This window comes from Oncorhynchus mykiss, chromosome 18 (genome assembly GCF_057628025.1).
Source record: "Oncorhynchus mykiss isolate SJ-2025 chromosome 18, ASM5762802v1, whole genome shotgun sequence".
Lineage (NCBI taxonomy): Eukaryota > Metazoa > Chordata > Actinopteri > Salmoniformes > Salmonidae > Oncorhynchus > Oncorhynchus mykiss.
Window position 1 is genome coordinate 69,269,514 of NC_143039.1, and position 22,450 is coordinate 69,291,963.

Below are 22,450 nucleotides of genomic sequence, written 5' to 3' on the forward strand. Positions count from 1 at the left end.
CTGAATACTTTCTGAAGAGCAGCTGTTGCTTTGTGAGGTATGTGTACCTGAAAATACATTATCTTAGTGATTGATACGTGGTATTCAGTAGTCATAAAAGTATGCCTTATTTACTTTGAAGAACTACAAAATAGTGAATTTGTCAGACAGCATGGGCAGCAGCTCTATAGAGATGAGTTGATGACTTGGAATGACATTTTAAAAAGTCATCAAATAATAACCACATCTCGTCCATGGCCCCCAAAAACTAGGGCCGGCCCTACCCATTAGTCCCAACATCACGCTCTCAGAGTGCTGCCTGATGCACGTAGCCGGTGGGAGGAACTTCAGTGCACATGAACCCACTACTCCGTCCGCCTTGGTATTGCTAACCAATGGACCTACCGGTAGTTTCAGCCCAGATTTGATCGGCAGGAAAACGACTGGTGAGTAGACTACTAATCATAAACCTACAGCAGTACGCTAATAACTTGTTTAGACACTACTGTGAATAAAGAGTCTAATGCAGGTCAAACTGGTGCATTTAGCTCGAAATATAACGGTATGATGACAATTTCCAGCAGCCATGCACTAAAGACATCGCCATGCGATCTGCACAGGGTGTGTCTTCCTGCTGCTTGGCCAAGCAGGGTAGCCTGGCAACAGCTGTAGCCCAGTAAGTTATTGTTGGCAAGCAAGTCTGAAATGATACAGAGTAATTAGATGGCTACTTAATTTGAGATTGTATAGCCTACTCGCACGAGCTCCAAATCACGACTATTCGAATGCGGCTGATGCCGGACAACACCGGCATTCTAGTTCTGTCATCAAGTTTGTCGAAGTAACTATAGCAGTAGTGCGATAATGTGACATTGGACGGGTAGTGGAATGAATGTCTAGCTACTTTGTAACCATGTATAGTCTGTAAGTGTTTGATTAGACTATGTATGACATTGTTACAATCATTGTCAGTCAAGGCAAAAGCAGGGCAGTTCTTGCAGGTTGTTCAGCAACAAGACTAGTAGATCCTACCCAGCGGTGGCCCGCCCATTAGGGGGGGGGAGGTGTGATTGTTTTTTACCCAACACTTATGATTGCTAATATATAATATAGTTTAAAAAATGTATATATACAGTGGGGGGGAAAAGTATTTAGTCAGCCACCAATTGTGCAAGTTCTCCCACTTAAAAAGATGAGAGAGGCCTGTAATTTTCATCATAGGTACACTTCAACTATGACACACAAAATGAGAAAAAAAATCCAGAAAATCACATTGTAGGATTTTTAATGAATTTATTTGCAAATTATGGTGGAAAATAAGTATTTTGTCAATAACTAAAGTTTATCTCAATACTTTGTTATATACCCTTTGTTGGCAATGACAGAGGTCAAACGTTTTCTGTAAGTCTTCACAAGGTTTTCACACACTGTTTCTGGTATTTTGGCCCATTCCTCCATGCAGATCTCCTCTAGAGCAGTGATGTTTTGGGGCTGTTGCTGGGCAACACGGACTTTCAACTCCCTCCAAAGATTTTCTATGGGGTTGAGATCTGGAGACTGGCTAGGCCACTCCAGGACGAAGCCACTCCTTTGTTGCCCGGGCGGTGTGTTTGGGATCATTGTCATGCTGAAAGACCCAGCCACGTTTCATCTTCAATGCCCTTGCTGATGGAAGGAGGTTTTCACTCAAAATCTCACGATACATGGCCCCATTCATTCTTTCCTTTACACGGCTCAGTCATCCTGGTGCCTTTGCAGAAAAACAGCCCCAAAGCATGATGTTTCCACCCCCATGCTTCACAGTAGGTATGGTGTTCTTTGGATGCAACTCAGCATTCTTTGTCCTCCAAACACGACGAGTTGAGTTTTTACCAAAAAGTTATATTTTGGTTTCATCTGACCATATGACATTCTCCCAATCTTCTTCTGGATCATCCAAATGCTCTCTAGCAAACTTCAGACGGGCCTGGACATGTACTGGCTTAAGCAGGGGGACACGTCTGGCACTGCAGGATTTGAGTCCCTGGCGGCGTAGTGTGTTACTGATGGTAGGTTTTGTTACTTTGGTCCCAGCTCTCTGCAGGTCATTCACTAGGTCCCCCCGTGTGGTTCTGGGATTTTTGCTCACCGTTCTTGTGATCATTTTGACCCCATGGGGTGAGATCTTGCGTGGAGCCCCAGACCGAGGGAGATTATCAGTGGTCTTGTATGTCTTCCATTTCCTAATAATTGCTCCCACAGTTGATTTCTTCAAACCAAGCTGCTTACCTATTGCAGATTCAGTCTTCCCAGCCTGGAATTGCAGGTCTACAATTTTGTTTCTGGTGTCCTTTGACAGCTCTTTGGTCTTGGCCATAGTGGAGTTTGGAGTGTGACTGTTTGAGGTTGTGGACAGGTGTCTTTTATACTGATAACAAGTTCAAACAGGTGCCATTAATACAGGTAACGAGTGGAGAACAGAGGAGCCTCTTAAAGAAGTTCCAGGTCTGTGAGAGCCAGAAATCTTGCTTGTTTGTAGGTGACCAAATACTTATTTGCCCCACTGTATGTGAGCCTTCCTGGGTAAGTCTTTATGAGCTTTGCACTCCTGGATTGTACAATATTTGCACATTACTCTTTTAAAAATTCTTCAAGCTCTGTCAAGTTGGTTGTTGAATGATGCTAGACAGCCATTTAAGTCTTGCCATATATTTTCAATCCAGTTTAAGTCAAAACAGTTACTAGGCCACTCAGGAACATTCAATGTTGTCTTGTATATTTGGCCTTGTGTTTTGGGTTATTGTCCTGCTGAAAGGTGAAATTGTCTCCCAGTGGAAATCAGACTGAACCAGATTTTCCTCTAGGATTTTGCCTGTGCTTAGCTCCATTCCATTTCTTTTTATCCTTGCGGATGACACGCATACCCATAACATGATGCAGCCACCACCATACACTCAGTGATGTGTTGTGTTGGATTTGCCCCAAATATAACACTTTGTGTTCAGGACATAACATTAATTTCTTTGCCACATTATTTGCAGTTTTACTTTTTTGCCTTATTCCAAACAGGATGCATGTTTTGGAATATTTACTAGTCTGTACAGGCTTCCTTCTTTTCACTCTGTCATTTAGGTTAGTATTGTGGAGTAACTACAATGTTGTTGATCCTTCCTCAGTTTAATGGCTGTGATAGGAGAAAACTATGTAACTGTTTTAAGGCTACCATTGGCCTCAAAGTGAAATTCCTGAGCGGTTTCCTTCCTCTCCGTCAATTGAGTTAGGAAGGACGCCTGTATCTTAGTAGTGACTTGGCGTATTGATACACCATCCAAAGTGTAATTAATAACTTCACCATGCTCAAAGGGATATTCAATGTCTGCTTTTTTTTACCCATCTACCTATAGGTGCCCTTCTTCGTGAGGCATTAGAAAACCTCCCTGGTCTTTGTGGTTGAATATGTGTTTTGAAACTCAATGCTTGACTGCTGTGTCTGGTGCAGAGATGGGGTAGTCATTTTAAAATCATGGCAAACACTATTATTGCACACAGATGAGTCCAACTTTATTTAGGCTTGCCATATCAAAGGGTTTGAATACTTATTGACTCAAGATATTTCAGCTATTCATTTGTAATGAATTTGTAAAAAAATCTAAAAACACAATTGTGTGTAGGCCACTACCAATAAAATCTGAATTTAATTAATACATTTTAAATTCAGGCTCTAACACTTTCAAAATATGTAAAAAGTCAAGGGGTGTGAATACTTTCTGAAAGCACTGTATATCTTCTCAAAGAAACTAACATTAGTTCGATAACTTGGCCTCATATTTCTGTCTTACTGCTTTGTTGACAACTCCAACCACCTAGCGCCCCAGGTATTCAGCCAATCAGCAACCCAGATAGCAAAACATTTCCTCTCGCTTGCTATTTGCCACTTTCCCTATGCCCAAAGCTATAACTTTCTACCGCCAGCGGGCGTTGCCATACAAGACGTGATTTGCATATTTGGCATTTAGCCTCCACTCAGAGAACAGCTATAAGCCCTAGGCAAGCCATCTAGCCATGAGTTTATTTTAAAGAAAATAGCAAGGAATTTCCCTAATCTCAAATTCGGCTAACCACAGCCAGCCAGAGGATGCAAGCTGTTTTTGTTGTTTCTAAAAATACCTTACATTTGTTGTGATTTTAATTAGATTTATTTGCCAGTCTAAAAACACAATCCAACCACATGTAGACATTATGCATTTACAATCATTGAGGATGACACAAAAAAGTGATACCATAATTTGTTTTACTGTTTAAGTAGAATAATGATGTGTTGATTATGCCCCAAAATAGCCTGCATTTTTGCCATTGGTATAATCAAATCAAACCTAATTTGTCACGTGCGCCGAATACAACAAGTGTAGACCTTACTGTGAAATACTTACTTACAAGTCCTGAACCGACAGTGGAGTTCAAGAAGGGTTAAGAAAATATTTACCAAATAAACTAAAGTAAAAAATAATAAAAAGTAACACAATAAAATAGAAATAACGAGGCTATGTTGACTCAGTACCGAGTTAATGTGCGGGCGTACAGGTTAGTCGAGGTAATTTGTACATGTAGGTAGGGGTGAAGTGACTATGCATAGATAATAACAGAGAAGCAGCAGTGTAAAAAATAAATGGAGTGGGGTCAATGTAAATAGTGAGGTGGCCATTTAATTAATTGTTCAGCAGTCTTATGACTTGGGGGTAGAAGCTGTTAAGGAGACTTTTGGTCCTAGACTTGGCGCTCCTGTACCGCTTGCCGTGCAGTAGCAGAAAAACAGTCTATGGACTGGAGTCTCTGACAACATTTTGACCTTTCCTCTGACGCAACCTATTTTATAGGTCCTGGATGGCAGAAAGCTTGGCCCGTAGTGCGTACTGGGCCTGTCAGGATGCTCTCGATGGTGCAGCTGTAGAACGTTTTGAGGATCTGGGGACCCATGCCAAATCTTTTCAGCCTGGGGAAAAGGTGTTGTCGTGCCCTCTTCATGACTGTCTTGGTGTGTCGCCAGCAAACTTAATGATGGTATTGGAGTCGCGTTTGGCCATGCAGTCATGGGTGAACAGGGAGTACAGGAAGGGACTAAGCGCATACCCCTGAGGGTCCCCAGTATTGAGGATCAGCGTGGCAGACGTGTTGTTGCCTACTCTTACCACCTGGGGGCGGCCCATCAGGAAGTCCAGGATCCAGTTGCAGAGGGAGGTGTTTAGTCCCAGGGTCCTTAGCTTAGTGATGAGCGTCGTGGGCACTATGGTGTTGAACGCTGGTCTGTAGTCAATGAACAGCATCACATAGGTGTTCCTTTTGTCCAGGTGGGAAAGGGCAGTGTGGAGTGTGATTTGAGATTGCATCATCTGTGGATCTGTTGGGGCGGTATGCAAATTGGAGTGGGTCTAGGGTATCCGGGAGGATGTTGTTGATATGAGCCTTGACCAGCCTTTCAAAACACTTCCTGGCTACCGACGTGAGTGCTACAGGCGGTAATCATTTAGGCAGGTTACCTTCGCTTTCTTGGGCACAGTGACTATGGTGGACTGCTTGCAACATGTAGATATCACAGACTCAGTCAGGGAGAGGTTGAAAATGTCAGCGAAGACACTTGCCAGTTGGTCCGCGCATAATATAGGCTACTGTAAGTATATTTGAAGCAATACTAAAGATTCCTTTCTAAATGCCACTGTAACAGAGTTGTTCCGTCCCTTTCCTCACCCCAACCTGGGCTCGAACTATCGCTCCACAAAAGCGGCGGCCCTTGCAGAGCAAGGGAAACAACTACTTCAAGGTATCAGAGCGAGTGACATCACCAAATAAATTGCTACTAGCACACACTACTAACTAGCTAGCCATTTTACACTGGTTACACCAGTCCCCCAAGTGTTGAGCGCAACCTACAGTAGGTGGTGGCACTGGTTAAACACCACAGAAGAAACATCAACAGGAAGTTATCATTGCTCCCATCCTCCATCATGTTTTCAAACCTGTCTTTGATGCTTGACAGCTAATTTATTTGGCTACAGATGACAATTTTCATAGCAATGTCACTGGATGAAGATGCTCTTCTGAATTTAGTAGTGTGTGGCAGTAGTGAGTTCCCCCCTTGGTGCACATTTTGGTTTTTGCCATAGCACTGCACAGGTGATTCAAATGACCAACTCGTTATTGACATATTAGTAATTTTAGCAGACTCTCATTTTCATACTTGTTTATATTGGTCCCCGGAGGGAATTGAACCCACAACCCTGGCATTCTAAATGTCATGCTCTACCAACTGAGCCACATGCTTTGATTATTTGAATCAGCTGTGTAGTGCTAGGCCAAAAACCAAAACGTGCAGGGGCGGGTGCCCCAGAACTGAGATTGTGAAACCCTCGTGTATGGAATGATTGTTAATTCTGTTACAGTCTTAGAGCAATAATGTCATATTAAATTGTGAGCAACATATAGCTGCTGTACACGTCTCTGAGGTGACAAGGCTTCTAAAGGTTTCTACTGTAATGATCCAAAATGCATCAGTGCATCAGCTTATGGTAAAGGAGGAGTGTGATTTCTCAATACGCATTCTGACGAATCAAGAGCCTGGCTGTGTCCTTGTCCGTGGCCATATTAGCATGGAAATCTTGGTGGGGCAAACTCAAATTATGTCATCAAAGAAAAAGATTTACAATTCCGAGTTAGACGACCATTCAAAACTTATTTTCACAGTCTGACTTCCAAGTTGCAATGCTTGCGGTTAGCCACTGTCACCGATTCCTTCCAAACAACTCATTGTTGAAGTTGCGATTTCTAACTTGTTTTGTAAAGTTTATGTCCAATGGCCGATGAGCACCGATACGTTTTATCTATATTTTCTCTTCATTATTTCTCTTCGTATGACAAGGATTAAAAATAATTTGCCAGTAGACTTGATTCACGATGATGACTGCTAGTTAAGATTGTTAAAGTAAGACGTTGACATGATCAGTCCAATTAAAGCTACTGTACATATAACGTGATTTGATGTCATTTCTGTGGCCAATGACCTTGAACCTTCTTGGAAGGGCACTTGTAATATAACTCTATGGTAGGAACCAAATGGCTGAACTTTTGGGTGTCTACCATTACTAAAGGACTGAAGCTTGGCGAATGTGCAAGGTCCCCATGAGTGACAGAATACTGAGCCAATCACGGCGCAATACTCCCATTTTTTGCTGGCCCGCCCCACCACCACAGAAAGCACTGAGCTAGGCTGAAACACCTGCATTTTGGAGCTGCTTTACTCAAGAAAACAAAAAAGAGACCATGGTTGTATGCAGCTTTATTAACTCAATTATAAAGATACATTTTTACATTGTTTGCAAACTGATATGTGACACATATTAATGCCAAAATAACATGTAAGCCCACCCCCAAAATATTATTATTATTATTATTATTTTTTTAATTTTTTTTAAAATGTGGGTCTCTAACAGGCTCTGCCCCACCTGCCCTGAATGACGGGTCGCCACTGGTCCTTGTGCTCTTAGATAGTTAACACTTGGAGACTGGAGAGAGTAAGAAAATTATATTTGGATATGGAAATATGATCTCTACAAATATAGACGAATGCATATTTTGACATTCCAGTGAGAATAACTTGACTACTATAACATATTCTACACTTCCACCACGAGAGGGACCTCATGAGTCTCACAAGGAACTATACCAAGTGCTTTGGTCCTATCTGTAGAGCCAATGATAATTCAGCTGCTTCTCGCCTTCTGCACCACCACCCTATCCACCCGCAGCCCCACATCGCTCTCCTCTGAAAGGGTCCCTAAATAAATACTTCCACATGACCCCTGTCCCAATGCCAGAGGAAGGAGCGATGGTTTTCTCCACTTGATGTGTGGGTGATGTTGTTGGAGATTCCTCCAGCCGTCTGCTGGCGGTTGTGTTCGAGGTATTGGCTTGACCAGGTGCCTGCTGCTGCAGTTGTAGTTTAAGCCTGGGGTCATATTCAGTTGGCACAAAACAGTACAGAATAGCGAGACACAATATAGAATAGTGAGACACAGTATAGAATAGTTAGACACCTTTCCAAAACACTGGTTTTCATTTTCCCTTATGGCCTAATGAACACAGCCCTGTATTTTAGCCTGGTTGGGGAGTTGCTGCTCTACATTCAGCTCCTTGAGGAAATATAGGGACTCCCAGTCCACACAACCAGGAGGCTGCATATAGAAGCCAAAGATAGGCTCTCCTTCTGAATATCAAACTGTCAAATGAATCCACTGTTATGACAGCAGTCCTGTGTTTTAATGGATTTTGGATTTAAAAATAAAACAGCCCTAGAGTGGTTTGTTAGTTTGTGTTTTTCTATAGTGAAGGGCATTCTATCGTATAGGACAGAGCCTTCAATTTAAATAAAAGGCTTGTGTGTAGGACAGACCACAATCTTTTGCAACCACATTTTTTTTATGTGCCATGCGGTCGCTCACATACGTTTATGGTCACACTAGGTGCCACCTGTGGAAAATGAGAATCATAACAACTACTTACATGGCCCCAGTTGCGTTTGCATCCAAATCATTTTTCTGTGTCAATTCAACATGAATGGTTGCACACATATGGGATGATGTTTGACGTAAGCAGTGAGCAAAATGAACCACAACATTTTAAATAGACGGGAAGTGGGATTTCCAAGAGAAAGCAAAGACCCATGAGAACTTTGGGGCAGAGATTTTCATGCCCCAGAGTTTATAATATTATCAGCATCCCCAGACCAAGAGAATGGGGGGGTTTGTTGAGTTGAAGATTGTGTGGTGGTTGCTTCACTGTTGGTCATCAAAGATGAAATTGTATCAAATCAAATTAATAATTTCCGATTTACCGCCCATAATATCAGACTTTTTAAATTGAAATTATACAACAGCTCATACTTCTCTCTGGAAATGCTGCTTACATGATCTAGATATGAATATGAATCATTATATGAATCATTCAAGGGTGTTCATTTCAAGGAGGCAGGCTACTGAATTAAAACAAAGGCGTTATTCTTCTTTTCTGTGCAGCTGTTGTCTTTTATCTAAAAGTGAGCCAAGCTGCTGCTGTGAAGATCAAGGCCGAAGTGATACAGGCAGGGCTCCCTTTCACACCAGTACTTTTGTTGTCCTGCCTCTAATTCATTATTATTTTATCCAAGAATAACTAATGCTACTGTTATGAACCAGTTTGCCCTCACTGCTTTGCTTTCTGACCAGAGTCTTCCACGGTAGCCTGGGCCCATCATCTGCTTGTGCTGCCTTGCCAACTCCTCCTATAGTCATTGTCACGCCAAACATCTGGGACCAGCTTATGCCACAGTGGACCCTGAAGGGGAGTCCGTTGTGCCCCTTTGTGCCCACAATGTCAGAAGTGGTGCCAGTGGTGCTGGCATTGGGTCAATACCCTTCTCTTTAGGAAAGACGTGGCATAGCAAAATCAAATGTTGAATCTGTTTAGAAAGTCCCCCCTCTTTCTTCCTTGTGGACTCGATCCCTATCGGCCTCCACAGAAAGAGAAGTAAGTAAACATTTTTCCTCCACTGGCTTTGAACCGTCGGCCAGATCTGATTAGCATCCGAAAGCACTTGACCCCGGGAACGTTTGAGGTCACGTGATACGGTGTTGATAAGAGGTGATTAGCCACACGCAGAGCTGAGTGGAGAAGGAAGCCGTTGGACTGGAGGACTAGTGATGGGGGTGGAAAGTCCATACAGTTACATATTGCAATATTATTTTGGACGTTATTATATTGATACTTTGACTCCAAGTATCGATCTGTAAATGTTTTATTGTTGTTTATTATATTTATTTATTTTGCTAGGTAGCGTTAGCTAGCGCTAGTCGGCTGTACCTGCGCCAAAACTCTGGTATTTTTCATCCTATAACATCTTTTTAAATAGTGAACTAAGCATGTTGTTTTAGCACTTATACTTCTATGACTGATCCCCCAAAAAAAATCTAATGTTCTCTCTGTATCAGACATATAGCAATAAGTTTGGAACATCAAATCTCAATAAAATCGCAGTATCTAATCGTAATACATATAGAATCGTGAGAATCACAATACATATCAGATTGGCACCTAAGTATCATGATCATATATTATCGTGAGGTCCCTGGCAATTCCCAGCCCTATGGAGGACTTGAGGCAAAACTTTGCACCTTTTTGTGTTGTTAACTCCCTAGGGCAGCAGGTAGCCTAGTGGTTAAGAGCGTTGGTGCAGTAATCAAAGGGTTACTGTTCCAAATCTCAGAGCTGACTAGATGGAAAATCTGTCCATGTAGATAAGATCATCTGCTAAAATGTAAAACAATTTTGTATTGGAGGTGAGCCCTGGGGTAGTACAAAACGTATGCGACCCTAGAGTCGATCTTCCAACCTGGTTTTAATGTAGCCTATGTTACTGTTAGCCCTACAGGGACTCTTGACCAGGTTGGACAACACTCTTATGTCCCATGATTTCTCTGAGTTTCATCATGAGGTCTCTCTCTCTATGGTTTCCCGGGAAATGTGTCCCTCGGGACTTGTTGCCGTCCAACCAAGAACGATTTCGGTCAGACCTCCGTTCCCTGAAACTGTAATTGACTTGCCAAGCAGGAAAGAGTGTATGATAACAAATATAAACAGGTTGAGAGATCAAATCCAAACATGACCTTTGACACTAAGTTTAAGTGTTAGGTGAATTTCAAAAAGGGGAGGGTACTCAAAGATTTTGGTTATCATAAAGGAAAAGCTTTCAAAATGGTGATTTTTCAAATGTGTCAAAAGAAAACTTTTAGAAATCAAGTAGCCCAACTTCTTCAGATTTTTTTCAGAGCATTGGTGTCCAAGTAACGTTTGTTGTCCCCAGCGTAGTTAATGGTACCCTCCGTGTTGTCCCCAGCGGAGTTAATGGTACCCTCCGTGTTGTCCCCAGCGGAGTTAATGGTACCCTCCGTGTTGTCCCCAGCGGAGTTAATGGTACCCTCCGTGTTGTCCCCAGCGGAGTTAATGGTATCCTCCGTGCATAACAAGGCCTAACAGGACACTAGGGAGGACGTCCTCTGGGGCTGCTTGGTGCTGGTGTGTGTATACGGCAGGCTGTTAGGGTGGTGATGATGAAGCAATGTCTTAACTAGGCTCTTATTAGGTGGCCTGATTTATAAAACTACATTCTGTGTAGTTTACATTTAGTAAAATATTAGTTTATGTAATGTCTACACCCATTCAAATAGTTGTATTGGTCACAAATAAACATGTTTAATTTATAAATTACATATTCAATGCTAAATCTATGTAAATAACATTTTCATGTCATGTTCAAGATGTATTTCGTCGTACGAATGGTTTCTAAACAAAGTCCCTGGTGCATCTTGCTCCTTTACCATCAACGGCTGAGGATGAGTGGCTGGTATCACTATTGAACCACCGTTGGGTTGGCTGCATGTTTATTGGAATCAGTCTACAGTGACAAGAAAAAGTATGTGAACCCTTTGGAAATACCTGGATTTATACATTTTCATGTCTTTATTGAAAACACCATGTAAACATTCACAGTGCAGGGTGGGAAATGTATGTGAACCCTTGGATTTAATAACTGGTTGACCCTCCTTTGGCAGCAATAACCTCAACCAAACATTTCTGTCGTTGCGGATCAGATCTGCACAAGGGTCAGCGGGAATTTTGGACCATTCCTCTTTACAAAACTGTTTCAATTCAGAAATATTCTTGGGATTTCTGATGTGAACTGCTCTCTTGAGGTCATGCCACAGCATCTCAATCAGGTTGAGGTCAGGACTCTGACTGGGCAACTCCAGAAGGCGTATTTTCTTCTGTTGGAGCCATTCTGTTGTTGATTTACTTCTGTGTTTTGAGTTGTTGTCCTGTTGCATCACCCAACTTCTGTTGGCCTTCCGTAGACTCGTCAACAGAGATGTTGACATGTTCCAGAGATTTCTGTAAGTTTTTAGCTGACACTCTATGATTCTTCTTAACCTCATTGAGCATTCTGCGCCATCTTTGTAGGACGGTGACTCCTAGGGAGAGTAGCAACAGTGCTGAACTTTCTCCATTTATAGACCATTTGTTTTACCGTGGACTGATGAACATCAAGGCTTTTAGAGATACTTTTGTAACCCTTTCCAGCTTCATGCAAGTCAACAATTCTTAATCTTAGGTCTTCTGAGATTTCTTTTGTTCGAGGCAATGCTTCTTGTGAATAGCAACCTCAAATTTTGAGTGTTTTTTATAGGGCAAGGCAGCACTAACCAACATCTCCAATCTCGTCTCATTGATTGGACTCCAGGTTAGCGGACTCCTGACTCCAATTAGCTTTTGGAGAACTCATTAGCCTAGGGGGGTTCACATACCTTTTCCATCTTACACTGTGAATGTTTAAATTATGTATTCAATATAGGCAATACAATTAAAATGTGTGTGTTATTAGTTTAAGCACACTGTGTTTGTCTATTGTTGTGACTTAGATGATGATCAAATTTGGTTGCCAATTTATGCATAAATCCAGGTCATTCCAAAGAGTTCACATACTTTTTATTTTTCAATTATCTCTCCTTCCTCCCAAAGTGTGCACTATTTCACTTCCATTCGCTTATTTGAAAAGAAATGACTGGTAGAAACAATATGTGAGAAACTCCCCCTAGACTATCCCGTGCCTCCACCAAGACAATGCTTTAGATTTGTGGAAATAAGTGAATAAGTCAGTGCAACACTTCAGGCGGAAGAAGATATTATTGGGAGATAACTTTATGCTTGGAGGAAAGGATGTGGAAGTTGAAAAGTCTGGCTGTAGATTACAAGCAGTTACCATAGTGGAACGTTCCATGGTGAGCTCAGCCTTTCCTTCTGTCTTCTCTCCAGAATTCAGTCAGTTTGGCCAGATGGCTGTCATCCCTTGTATCAGATTCAGACCTGGGTTCAAAGTCTTAATTCTATGGGAAATCTTTTTAAATACTTGAAATACATTAAACCTCTCTCTAAAAGCCTCCTTTGTACCAGAATTGTATCAAAATCCAAACGGGTTTTCTAGTATTGTACTAAGAGAGGCCCATTGTATGTTTAGAGGCCCATCGTATGGTTTAAGATGTTTTGAAGATTAAAACCAGACATTTACAGGGGATTGACAATGGATCACTGTTTACAGTGTCCCCCGTTTTACAGAATTGGCTACAATTTAAATTTCATCTTCCAGAAAAGGCAGATCTAATATTACAGCAAATAATATGTACTGACAGAAAAAATACATATTGGAAAAAATACATATTGAAAGAAATGTACAAGAAGGGTAAAATATTTATGACGGACATTTTAAACAAAGATGGTAAAATGATGTCACACAAGCAAATAACAACAGTGTATGGAGGTGTACGCTCAAATACAAAATTGTAACGAACTCATCACGGCCCTGCCACAGAATTGGAAGAAAGAGATAATTACTTAAAGAAGAAATGAAATAATTTGTCTGTCTGCCACCCATAGAAAATCATAAAAGGCTTAAAATGATTAGTAAAACATTTCAAATGGTTGGTCAGTGATGCCATATATAATTTAAGTCTGTATGGAACAGGCCTTTTAATGTCCCAATACTTTGGCATTAGGTCTATAAACTGACATATAAAACAACAATTGACACATCAATCCGTTTGTTTCAATTCATGCTATTATATAAAATACTTGCAACAAAAAGAATGCTCTATATATATGGGGCAATGAAAAGTCAGCCTTGTGCAGACTCTGCCACGAGAAAACAGAATTAATAAATCATATTTTCTGGTACTGTCCATCGGTGGCTCGCTTTTAGAGTCTGGTCCAGAAATTGTTGTTATGCCAAACTATCAGGGTTCAGATGAACCTGCAAACTGTATTGTAAGGGGATATGAAAAACCAAACCAGTCAATGGGAAATATCATTATACTGTTGGATAAAGTATTTATTTTTAGGGCAAAATCAGTTGAAATGTTACAAATAAGGAAGTTCAGGATCCCCGTAAGACATCACAGAAAAATGTATTGCAAAAGGAAATGGCAAAATGGCATCATACTAGGAAAGATGGGTTTATCTGTGTACATCAGACGGTTGGAGTTCAGATCAGAATGAATGGTGGATTGGCCACTGTGGGTGAAAATCCAGCACTTGCACAAAGAGGAAATAGTTGTGTAATTATGTAACTACAGGTACCGTACATGTGAGCGAAAATAGCTGAAAGTAGCAGTATAAGTATTGTTGTCTGTTAGTTTATTCCAATCAGAGGAGGGGTGGTAGGGTTTGAAACACACACTCTCTGGCTTGTGCCAGACAGCCCTATGTTTTAGCCCAGTATTTTTAACCATCACCAAAGTTCTGTTACAGTTAATGTCAGATTTTTGGGGTTAAAAGTTCTGCAGTGAAACGTGGGGGTTTGTGTGGCACAGAGGATGTGTTGCGCTAGAGTGAGATCTCAGACTGGAGATTTAAACAGCTCTGGTAGGATTCCCCGAGGAGTTGGCCTCTCCCCTTCTCCCTCGCCCTCCAAGCATTGTAGATCACCAGTTCAACTCTCAGACTTTGGGGCACAATGAAGTAGACTGCACACACACATGTATAGACACATACATACACTCAAGATAATTTCCAGGAAAGTGAAAACATTCCTAAACTCACTTTGAGGAATGAGACTTGGCCTTAATCCTTAAAGCCAATTTTGAGGAAGCTGAATAAATGCAGATTTGAGGTGACCCTCCACTCCAACAAGGCAGTACTGGGGTGAGGCTGTGGGGAGAGAGACTGGAGAGTATGTCTATGTTTCTCTGAAGTTCAAACAGACAAGGGGCTGAGGAGGGGGGTAGTTTCCCCGCTGCCTGGTCCTGGTCTTTTCCCCTCTCTCATGATGTGTATCCCAAATGGCAGTCATGGTGTTTTCTCTGCAGATTGGGGCTCCAGTGGCTCCAGCTGTGACTCTCTGAGACAGGAAGCTCTGTGACATTAGCCTAGCTTTGTGTGTGTCATTTGAAATCTTCCAGCTGCAGATGCAGGGAATGGGAATATCCCCTTGAAAACACAGCAGGAATGTGAGCCGCTTCCTTCGGTTTCTGAAGCAAAGCTATAGTGTAGCCCAAAGCCGGTGCAAGTGGGAAGTATTGGTGAGGTTGAGTTATCCTCATGTCCACTGAGAGGAATAAGACTATTTTAATTCTCAGTAATGCTGTTTGGTAATTGTAAACATTCAAAGTAATGTCAATATTTATGGTTATTCATACCAAATTAAAGCATTTAAACTTCTATTCATGTTAATTTTCAAATAAACATGAATTCCCATCTGATGGCCTTTCTGTGATGGTGCGTGACAAGGCTACCCCTCTGTGATGTGTGTGACAAGGCTACCCCTCTGTGATGGTGCATGACAAGGCTACCCCTCTGTGATGGTGCGTGACAAGGCTACCCCTCTGTGATGGTGTGTGACAAGGCTACCCCTCTGTGATAGTGTGTGACAAGGCTACCCCTCTGTGATGGTGCGTGACAAGGCTATCCCTCTGTGATGGTGCGTGACAAGGCTATCCCGCTGTGATGGTGCTTGACAAGGCTAGCCCTCTGTGATGGTGCGTGACAAGGCTACCCCTCTGTGATGGTGGGTGACAAGGCTACCCCTCTGTGATAGTGTGTGACAAGGCTACCCCTCTGTGATGGTGTGTGACAAGGCTATCCCTCTGTGATGGTGCGTGAAAAGGCTACCCCTCTGTGATGGTGCGTGACAAGGCTATCCCGCTGTGATGGTGCGTGACAAGGCTAGCCCTCTGTGATGGTGCATGACAAGGCTACCCCTCTGTGATGCTGCGTGACAAGGCTATCCCTTGGTACAATTCCAGGGAAGCCTGAGGGAGAGAATACTGTACAAGGAAATTCTCATAGCTGCTAATGAGAACCTTGACGACCTTGTACCTAGCCGGTGGGGATTCCGGTGGGGTGCCCCCACCCAGGCAGTGGCAGTGCTGGCAACACTAGCTGCAGTAACCCATGGGGAGGGGGTCACACTCGGACATTCAGAGAGGGGGTACATTATTGTGACCCTAGTGGCACAGAATCAAAGTTGGACTGCATGGAATATGGTCAATACGGGTGACCGTATTGTGGGTGTTTCAGGGTAGAAGTGTACATTTGTCCATCATCTAGGATGTGACAATGGTAAATAAAATCTCTTAATTTTTGCCTAATTTGTTGTGCGGTCTTGCAGGCCTTCTCGTGCAGCTGCAACTGCGAGTACATTTGTAATTCAAGACCTGTCTTGAGTTGGGCTCTGGGGTGGTGCAATTGTTGAGTAAGTGATCTTATGGTTGTCTAGGGGTATGGGTTGAGTGTGTGTGGGTGTATGTGTGTATCCCACAACTGTTGCGAAGAAGTAAAAGATGTTAGGGACAATAGAGGATGATCCACAGCTATATATAATACAAATCGAGGTGAGGGCGATGGAAATGCATTTGGCAGTTGATCTACTTCAATTCGGTAAATGGCACTGTGTGCTCTTTCCAAAGGATGGATCCCAGTCGGTTATGGGTTATGGGATACAGGGGGTCGAGGGTGGTCTGCCGGGCATTGGGATGACAAACCAACTCGGGATGAGGAGGGCTTTTAGCGGGTGGAATAGTAGGGACCAATTGGAGGTTTACTTAGTAGAAAGGCAAAGATCATGGTACAGCTATATAGACACTCAATCATCATGTTACTTTTTAATGGTACGTTTACAAACATATATTTTGATAAATAGAATTGAAAGTTGTGTCTCATTATGGTAAGTGGTGAAATAAGTATAGCCAGTTACAATTGTAATGGCCTAGCAGATAATAAGAAAAGACAATCAGTATTTACCTGGCTAAAAGAGAAGGAATATAATATTTAATGTTTACAGGAAACCCATTCAACAGTTTTAGATGAAGTTTTGTGGAAAAAGAACTGGGGGGGCTAAATATACTTCTTCCATGGGCAAAGAAATTCAAAAGGGTGATGGATTTAATTAACAATAATTTTGATCCAAATGTGCAAATTGTCCAAACAGATCCTCAAGGTAGGTGGATTATTTTAAATATGTTATTGGACAATAAACAGATATGGCTCATTAACCTATACGGTCCGAATAATGATGATCCAAGCTTCTTTGAAAATATATATAAGAATCAATCAACTCTACAAGCAAGTGGATATATGGAGGCTTAAATACCCTGACCTAGTGAGATATACATGGCGGAGGTTTAATACCCTGACCTAGTGAGATATACATGGTGGAGGCTTAATCAAGCTAGTCGCCTTGACTACTTTCTTATACCATTCTCTCTGGCACCAAAAGTTTAAAAAGTGTTGATAGGGGACAGAATGCGGTCGGATCATCACATAATTGGAATATATATTTCTCTTACCTTAATTTCCACTTGGGCAAGGATATTGGAAATTTAATCAAAGCCTACTAAAAATCACCCTGATTAACTCCTCAGTTATATCACAGTTTACCTATTTGCTTATGGTTTTGCCTACACCTAGTGACCTGCTTTTTAAATTATATGAACAAAAAATATTCCATTTAATTTGGAACGGCAAGCCAGATAAATTAAAAGGGCCTATTTATATAACGAATATGAATTCAGAGGGCAGAAATGATTAAATATTAAAGCATTAGACCTCTCACTAAAGGCATCAGTCATACAAAAGTTATACTTATATCCAAACTGGTTCTCTAGTCAATTGGTACGAATGTCTCATCCTATATTCAGGAAGGGCCTTTTCCCCTTTATTCAGATAATACCTGCTCACTTTCGGTTGTTTGAAAAGGAAATAATCTCCAAAATATCTTTATTTTTTAAACAAGCCTTAGAAAGTTGGTTGCAATTTCAGTTTAATCCACCTGAAAGGATGGAACAAATAGTACAACAACAAATATTTTGGTTAAATTCAAATATACTAATTGATAAAAAAAACTGTATACATTTAGTGAATGATATGATAAATAGGACTGGTGGAGTTATGTTACACATGCAGCGAACACAGACAAAGGGAAATGTCTGCTCTACCAAAAATTACAACCAATTACTTGCAGCATAACCACAAAAATGGAAGAGGCAAGTAGAAGGGGAAAAAAGTAAGGAACTTGTATGTCGGCCCTGTATTAAAGAACATAAATAGTTAACGAAAAGTGTGATATATAAAAACATATACCAATTTAATTTAAGGACCAAAAAACTGACAGCTGTGCCATATAAATTGCTAAATAGTTGGGAAGAGATTTGAGGTACCCATTCCATGGCACATGGTTTATGAATTGATACGCAAAACAACGCCCGATTCAAAACTTCACATTTTTCAATATAAATTACTATAAAAAATTCTTGCAACTAATAGAATGTTATATATATGGGGGATACAATCTTCCCAGCTCTGCAGATTCTGCTGTGAGGAGGCAGAGTCATTAGATCATTTATTTTGGTATTGTCCATATGTAGCTCATTTTTGGTCACAGGTCCAGGAATGGCTGAAGAATTGAAACATTTGCCTAGAACTAACACTACAGATAGCAATACTGGGTGATTTGAAAAGCCATAGTCAATCAATCAATAATATAATAATTATTTTAGCAAAAATGTTTATTTTTAATTTACAATCTGTAGAAGCTATGAGAATAGGAAGGTTAAATTCTTTTGTGAAGCATCACAGCACAGTTGAAAAATATATGGCAAGTAGAAATCCGAAATGGATGATGTTGAGAGATAGATGGGAGGGGTTGAATGGAGCTGAAGGGTGGGACTAATAACAAGACAAACAATGTAAAACATATGGGGTCTGTAGAATGTATATAGGTTGGGAGCTTTTGTGAAATAGCATAGTTACAAATAGAAATCAAACTGGATGGACATCAGAAATAGAGGAAGGACTAAGAACAAACAAGAGAGAACTATTGTAAAGTAGACTGTGTCTGTAGAGTGTGTATAAGATGTATGGATTGAAGGTAGAAGCAGAAGTGTTTATTAGTTTACTCCAATTGGGGGATTGGCGGTAGGGTTTGGGGAATAATAATAAAAGTATATTCTTTAAAAAAGTATGTATGTATATATAGGTATGTGTGTGTGTATATATGTGTATATGTATGCATGCGTGTATGGATATATATATTTACCCCAAAAATATGGGGGATTGGAAATGATGCAGACAATTACATTGGAAGCAACATTCTTTCTGCAATATTAAGCTGATCCACCCTCCAGAAAAAAAAAGAAAAGAAAGCCTGAGCAGCTCTGTGTAGGGAGACTTAGGCCTAGTAGTCCTGTTGTGAGTTCAGCTCCTCCTATCGACCACTACTTTCTGTAGCTCTCTGGGGATGCTGGCCATGATGACTCGGGACGCACTGTTGACCCCTTACTGACAGCACGAGGGGGGCGAGGGAAGGGTCTGAAAGGGGACTGAGAGGGGACTCAGGGGGGTCTCTCTGCGGTGTGTCCATGAGTGTTGCTGATGTTTCCCCTAGGACAGGCAGAGGGGCTTCCTGTGGTGTGGTTATCCTTCCCTAGACCTCCCTAACCCCTCCACCCACCAAAACCACGATGGGACAATCATGACCTACTGATTACTGTGGGAATTCCGAATCCGAGAGCAACAAGGAAAAACGTTCATTAAATAGAAAAAAAGGTTTTGATTTTATAATACAGATTGATAAAAATCTCTCATTGTCAAATCCCCGGCCCTCTCCTTCTAGCCTACATAACTCCTCTCCATCTCTCTTTCACTTTCTTTCCTCTCCCATCACTCTCTCTCTCGACCCCCTCTTTCTCCCTCTTCCTGTATTTCTATTCTCCTTCCTCCATACCTTCACCCTTTGCCCCATACCCCTTCCTCTCCGCCGCTCTCTCGCTCTCTCTTTCTCTCTCTAGGGGAAGCGGTGCTCTGCTGTTGTCTGGTATATAGTGTGTATGCCTGCCAGTAACTCTGGACCTGTTCTTCTGCACCAATAGCCTTGACTTTGACACAGTTCACAGTCAAGTGAGCACGGGGTTAAAAACAATCTTGATTCAAAACAATGACTGGAATCGGCATCAGATTTGGCTGTCCCAAAAACAAACAAAAAAAGGACGTGCTAGGTAGGCTTAGGCGGTATATCTTATATACCGGGTATTTGGAAAAAGCCACAAAGGTTTTTCAGTACTGTCAATACAAAAAAATACAAATATTTGAAGTTTTCAAATACTTTTGAATATTTGTAGCTACTTTCTAAGTTAGTACCTGCAGTCAACTGGTGTAGGAGATAAAGCAGATTGCGTTCTTCATTTCACCAGTCTCATTATTTTACATTATGAAGCTGACCGTAGTTCCCCAGAACAGTTCAGCCAGTCACATTATTTTACATTATGAAGCGTACAGTAGTTCCCCAGAACAGTTGAGCCAGTCTCATTATTTTACATTATGAAGCTGACCGTAGTTCCCCAGAACAGTTGAGCCAGTCTCATTATTTTACATTATGAAGCTGACCGTAGTTCCCCAGAACAGTTGAGCCAGTCACATTATTTTACATTATGAAGCTGACCGTAGTTCCCCAGAACAGTTGAGCCAGTCACATTATTTTACATTATGAAGCTGACCGTAGTTCCCCAGAACAGTTGAGCCAGTCTCATTATTTTACATTATGAAGCTTACAGTAGTTCCCCAGAACAGTTGAGCCAGTCTCATTATTTTACATTATGAAGCTTACAGTAGTTCCCCAGAACAGTTGAGCCAGTCTCATTATTTTACATTATGAAGCTGACCGTAGTTCCCCAGAACAGTTGAGCCAGTCTCATTATTTTACATTATGAAGCTTACAGTAGTTCCCCAGAACAGTTGAGCCAGTCTCATTATTTTACATTATGAAGCTGACCGTAGTTCCCCAGAACAGTTGAGCCAGTCTCATTATTTTACATTATGAAGCGTACAGTAGTTCCCCAGAACAGTTGAGCCAGTCACATTATTTTACATTATGAAGCTGACCGTAGTTCCCCAGAACAGTTGAGCCAGTCTCATTATTTTACATTATGAAGCTGACCGTAGTTCCCCAGAACAGTTGAGCCAGTCACATTATTTTACATTATGAAGCTGACCGTAGTTCCCCAGAACAGTTGAGCCAGTCTCATTATTTTACATTATGAAGCTGACCGTAGTTCCCCAGAACAGTTGAGCCAGTCTCATTATTTTACATTATGAAGCTGACCGTAGTTCCCCAGAACAGTTGAGCCAGTCACATTATTTTACATTATGAAGCTGACCGTAGTTCCCCAGAACAGTTGAGCCAGTCACATTATTTTACATTATGAAGCTGACCGTAGTTCCCCAGAACAGTTGAGCCAGTCACATTATTTTACATTATGAAGCTTACAGTAGTTCCCCAGAACAGTTGAGCCAGTCACATTATTTTACATTATGAAGCTGACCGTAGTTCCCCAGAACAGTTGAGCCAGTCTCATTATTTTACATTATGAAGCGTACAGTAGTTCCCCAGAACAGTTGAGCCAGTCACATTATTTTACATTATGAAGCTGACCGTAGTTCCCCAGAACAGTTGAGCCAGTCACATTATTTTACATTATGAAGCTGACCGTAGTTCCCCAGAACAGTTGAGCCAGTCACATTATTTTACATTATGAAGCTTACAGTAGTTCCCCAGAACAGTTGAGCCAGTCTCATTATTTTACATTATGAAGCTTACAGTAGTTCCCCAGAACAGTTGAGCCAGTCTCATTATTTTACATTATGAAGCTTACAGTAGTTCCCCAGAACAGTTGAGCCAGTCACATTATTTTACATTATGAAGCGTACAGTACTTCCCCAGAACAGTTGAGCCAGTCACATTATTTTACATTATGAAGCTTACAGTAGTTCCCCAGAACAGTTCAGCCAGTCACATTATTTTACATTATGAAGCTTACAGTAGTTCCCCAGAACAGTTGAGCCAGTCACATTATTTTACATTATGAAGCTTACAGTAGTTCCCCAGAACAGTTGAGCCAGTCTCATTATTTTACATTATGAAGCTTACAGTAGTTCCCCAGAACAGTTGAGCCAGTCACATTATTTTACATTATGAAGCTTACAGTAGTTCCCCAGAACAGTTGAGCCAGTCACATTATTTTACATTATGAAGCTGACCGTAGTTCCCCAGAACAGTTGAGCCAGTCTCATTATTTTACATTATGAAGCTTACAGTAGTTCCCCAGAACAGTTGAGCCAGTCTCATTATTTTACATTATGAAGCGTACAGTAGTTCCCCAGAACAGTTGAGCCAGTCACATTATTTTACATTATGAAGCTGACCGTAGTTCCCCAGAACAGTTGAGCCAGTCTCATTATTTTACATTATGAAGCTGACCGTAGTTCCCCAGAACAGTTGAGCCAGTCACATTATTTTACATTATGAAGCTTACAGTAGTTCCCCAGAACAGTTGAGCCAGTCACATTATTTTACATTATGAAGCTGACCATT

At 41.3% G+C, this 22,450-nt stretch overlaps 1 protein-coding gene across 2 annotated transcripts in view; it reads left to right on the forward strand.

The window, feature by feature from the left end:
- Window positions 1–291: 291 nt before the first annotated feature.
- LOC110496663 (protein tyrosine phosphatase type IVA 3) overlaps window positions 292–22,450 on the forward strand; it is a 68,980-nt gene continuing 46,821 nt past the window's right edge. The window contains exon 1 of one of the 2 annotated variants that reach the window (XM_036953447.2): window positions 292–425. The gene's annotated coding sequence lies outside the window, so the exon portion shown is untranslated. The remainder of the gene's footprint in view (window positions 426–22,450) is intronic. The other variant, XM_090209230.1, reaches the window with a different exon arrangement.